At 40.4% G+C, this 4,751-nt stretch overlaps 4 non-coding genes across 4 annotated transcripts; 3 read left to right on the top strand and 1 right to left on the bottom strand.

Moving 5' to 3' along the window:
* Nucleotides 1-457: 457 nt before the first annotated feature.
* On the top strand, nt 458-530 carry TRNAK-UUU (transfer RNA lysine (anticodon UUU)). Its single transcript has one exon. It is a non-coding gene; the product is annotated as a tRNA-Lys (tRNA).
* A 2,004-nt stretch (nt 531-2,534) lies between these two features.
* On the top strand, nt 2,535-2,606 carry TRNAE-CUC (transfer RNA glutamic acid (anticodon CUC)). The gene has a single exon. It is a non-coding gene; the product is annotated as a tRNA-Glu (tRNA).
* Nucleotides 2,607-3,115: 509 nt separating this feature from the next.
* Nucleotides 3,116-3,188, bottom strand: TRNAK-CUU (transfer RNA lysine (anticodon CUU)). Its single transcript has one exon. It is a non-coding gene; the product is annotated as a tRNA-Lys (tRNA).
* A 1,065-nt stretch (nt 3,189-4,253) lies between these two features.
* Nucleotides 4,254-4,326, top strand: TRNAK-UUU (transfer RNA lysine (anticodon UUU)). Its single transcript has one exon. It is a non-coding gene; the product is annotated as a tRNA-Lys (tRNA).
* The last annotated feature ends 425 nt before the right edge of the window (nt 4,327-4,751 follow it).

Consider the following 4,751-nt stretch of genomic DNA (forward strand, 5'->3'; position numbering starts at 1 on the left):
CTTTATGCAGTTGGCCGAAAATTACACAAAAACATGCAAAAGAAATCACATGCCTCTGAAGGTGATATCAGCATGGCAGCCAATGCCAGACTCCGGCAGCAGAAAAGACAAATCTAAAAATGGAGAATGTACCCAGAGAAACTGTCACTCCGAAGACCCAGCATATAATAAAGACTAGTGCGATAAAATGTCTAATTCCAATACAGTCAAAATGATGGAGCAATCAAACAGCTGGTAATCTATAAAGAAAGATGAACAAATTAAGGGCAAGAAACTGGGTCTCCTGAGTGACAGATTCTCTGTGTACATCCTCCATTTTTATATTTGGCTTTTATGCCTCTATTGTTACCCAATAACAACTCTTTGATCTTATCTTCTTATACTTCTTTTTCTGTAGTTTTTGGTTTTCAGAGCAGAACACATGGCAATGATGTACCAGAAACTGGACAGACAGTGAGCCCGGATAGCTCAGTCGGTAGAGCATCAGACTTTTAATCTGAGGGTCCAGGGTTCAAGTCCCTGTTCGGGCGGAAGTTTACTTACTTTATATAAACTACTTTATATGAAATATGAAATAATCCGAAATAATCCAAAATTAAAAAAATGTTTATGTTGTAAAGTGACTTCTTTTCTATTTAACTTAATGTTTTTTTTTAATAAATTTTACAACACAAAACAGCCTTTATAAGCACCACAAGGTTTACAATAGGATTCGTTCTATTTACAAACATGGGGACATTGTAAATCAGTGCAATAGAATGTCACAATGTTAAAGGTCAGGATTATAGGTACATGAATACATTTTACATTTTATCTCCAGCATTTGTGACCATCCACTCTATGTATCTGTAGACGTTTTCAATCCAAAAATCTAATCCAAAACCTTTCAATCCTTCGGTACGGTGCCACGTAGAAGCGATGATAAATGGTGTAACAATTTGTGATAGTTCTTCCATGTCACAATATTTTTCAGTAAATGCTTTCCACCATGCAAAGTATTTATTACTTTGTTCTCTCATTTTTCTGTGTCTAATCTCTTTACATATAGGAGGATTTTCAATTGTGAAATTAATTCCTACAATGTTGGGATCGTAGGCCTCAGCCAACAACCCTGCAACAATCTTACAGGATTATCACATGTAAGAGGGGGGAGTTGGGGATGAAAGTGTCTTTTCTTTAGCCTTCTCCCTTGGCCAGTAATGGAATAATATCATAGTGAGGGGGAATGGGATTTACATTCCCATATATTCCAATGCATTCTAGAAATGGCCTCCAGAAATGATGTGGTCTTGGGCCTAACCAAACACCAGGTAGTAAGTCTGTAGAGGGGGTTCTACATTTGGGGCCATTGCCTGATTGGGTTTAAGAGTAGTGTTGAGCATTCCGATACCGCAAGTATCGGGTATCGGCCGATACTTGCGGGTATCGGAATTCCGATACCGAGATCCGATACTTTTGTGGTATCGGGTATCGGTATCGAAACAACATTAATGTGTAAAAGAAAGAATTAAAATAAAAAATATTGCTATACTCACCTCTCCGACGCAGCCTGGACCTTACCGCGGTCACATGGGCGACGCGACCAATCACAAGCCGTGACGTCACTGGAGGCAGGAAACGTGCGCATTTTAAAATTACATCACGGCTTGTGATTGGTTGCGTGCCGCCCATGTGACCGCGACGCGACCAATCACAGCAAGCCGTGACGTAATTTTCAGGTCCTGAATGCAGAATTAGGCATTATGAAATTATGTCACGGCTTGCTGTGATTGGTCGCGTCTCGGCCACATGGGCGGCACGTGACCAATCACAAGCCGGAACGTCACGGAAGGCAGTAAACGCGCGCATTTTAAGCAAAGAACGCTGCCGGTTCCCTCGGTGAGGTCCAGGCTGCGTCGGAGAGGTGAGAATAGCAATATTTTTTATTTTAATTCTTAATTTTACACATTAATATGGATCCCAGGGCCTGAAGGAGAGTTTCCTCTCCTTCAGACCCTGGTAACCATACAGGGATACCGTCCGATATTTGAGTCCCATTGACTTGTATTGGTATCGGTATCGGATTGGATCCGATACTTTGCCGGTATCGGCCGATACTTTCTGATACCGATACTTTCAAGTATCGGACGGTATCGCTCAACACTATTTAAGAGGCGTCTTTGGGAGATAAAGCATAAATTGCATCATGGATAATCTTGTCTGGGGTTTCCCTCCACATCTCAGTGAGTATTTCTTCACATGTTTTCTCCCAACCTTCCCTTATTTTAGATCCTATGTCTTGGTCATTGAGTTGTTTCTCCCGATGGTTTCAGGTTGGACGCTGAGTATTATATTTCGAGTTGAATGACAATGGCTGAAAAGCATAAAGTGCTAGAAACAATCATGCCAGAGATTCATCTCCCCGCAGCTAATGAACAATATGTAAATAAACTGCATGAATAAATAGCAGTGTTACCAGATAACCAAGGAGCGTCATGAGTGTTGCAGGACTGACACAACATACGTGAAGGGTATTGTGACCAACAAGTACATCTTCCCTGGTGGTCTAGTGGTTAGGATTCGGCGCTCTCACCGCCGCGGCCCGGGTTCGATTCCCGGTCAGGGAAATGTAGTTTTTATCTATATTTTTTTACACTGATGATAAAAAATATGAAAAAAAATCATTCTACTTCATAAGGTTTTGGCAAAAAAAAAGAACAAAACAGAAAAACCTGATATCCGAGTATTTTTCAGCATTTTTTCATCACCCATTGAAAGTAATGGTTGAAAAACGCTGAAAAACTCTGATAGAAGGGACATGCCGTGTTCTGCAAAAAACAAGCAAATCAAAAAATACTGAGGACAAGAAAACCAATGTGTTTGCACAAGATTTGTGGAATCTCATAGACTTTGTTGGCACTGTAAAACGCAGCTGAAAAAACAGCAAAAAACCCACGTGTGAACATAGACTAAATCCCATCGACTTTTCTTGAACTGTTAGACACTAGAGTTTTTGATGCAGCAAAAATACCCAGCGCCAAATACTCATCGTGGGCACAAAGCGAGTGATTGAATGTCAGAAGATCAGAACTCGCAGTGGAGGAGACGAAGGTTTTAAGAAATTGTCAAAAGTTGTCGCCCAACGTGGGGCTCGAACCCACGACCCTGAGATTAAGAGTCTCATGCTCTACCGACTGAGCTAGCCGGGCTACATGGTCAATACAAGTCAATCTCCTGGGAAAAAGTTTTTAGTTCTGGAAAAACATTTGTTTTATTTCATGCCCTGAGTGGTATCACTAATGCGCGTTTCCTATCTGTAGTAAAACTTACTGGTCTCCACCTACTTCTGGTCTCGGTGTCGCTCCAGTCGTCTTCTGCTAGTTGTGTGACCGGGCAGATTGCTCCAGTGTTTACTGCGCAGACCAGAATTAACTTCTCAAAGAAAACCTAGGAGCAGCAGAGCAAAGCTCACATGGACTGATGGTAAAGGGTCGACCAGACTGGGACAAAAACAGCCAGCACTCAGACCAAAGGCATTCAATGGGGCAGTGCAGATGAGTGATTAGTTTCACTGACCGGATCTGGGTGTGAAAGAAATTACAGCATGGTCTAGTGTCAATCAATCAAATAAGACTGGACAATCCAAGCCTATGGGGGCAAAAAAATTAGATGCCAAAGACACAATTTGGAATTTGATTTTTACAGATACATTTTACTTCTGTAACATAGGGACGGTGTAAATAGTCCTGTAAATTATTAATAGCTGCTGCTGTAATACACGTGATCTTTTATGGACAAGTGAGAAAAATCGTTCCATTTTTCTGGATGAGACTCTGACCGTTATTTTATACGTGTGTGTGAACTCCCCCTAAGAGCTTGTGACCGTTAGCTCCTACAAAGAACCATAATATATTGTGTAGATAATTGTAATGCCCTTGTAGGATCAACTACACTACTGTATGGGCATGCAGGTCGTAGGAAGCTGCCCTGATCTAAATACACTTAAAAGCAGCTAAAAAAAATATAAAAATGGCACCAAATTGGGCATCAAAGTGGGCACCGAAGGGTGTTATTGACAGGGTTAAATGACTCTGGGCCACTGATCTCACACCACCAATACATAGTGATGCCCCACATTCAAATAATGTAATTTTTTTCCATCTGAATATTCAGTTTGTGTAAAACAAAAGGTAATTCATATAACTTTAGGCCAAGTGATGAGAGATTTTCCGCACAGAATAACACCTCACGATGGTGTCAGAACCCATATAGAAGCCTGGATAGCTCAGTCGGTAGAGCATCAGACTTTTAATCTGAGGGTCCAGGGTTCAAGTCCCTGTTCGGGCAGAAGTTTCTTTTATATAAAGTAGCTTATAAATATATCAAAATAAAAATATTGATGTTGTAAAATGACTTCTTGTGTTTTTAAACACATTTTTTTATACATTTTACATCGGAAGACAGCCTAAGCACAAGGTTAACAATAGGATTTGTTCTATTTACAAACATGCGGACATTGTAAATCGTTGTAGAATGTCACAATGAAAAGGTCAGGATTATAGGTACATGAATATGAATACATTTTACATATTATCTCTTTTATCTCCGGCTTTTGTGACCATTCTTCTCTATGTATCTGTAGAAGTTTCCCAGAGAGTCTTTTCAGTCCTTCAGTACAGTGCCGCGTAGAAGCGATAAATGGTGTAACAATTTGTGATAGTTCTTCCATGCCACAATATTTTTCAGTAAATGCTTTCCACTTGACGAAGTAT

Source organism: Ranitomeya variabilis, chromosome 5 (assembly GCF_051348905.1).
Source record: "Ranitomeya variabilis isolate aRanVar5 chromosome 5, aRanVar5.hap1, whole genome shotgun sequence".
Classification (NCBI taxonomy): Eukaryota; Metazoa; Chordata; class Amphibia; order Anura; family Dendrobatidae; genus Ranitomeya; species Ranitomeya variabilis.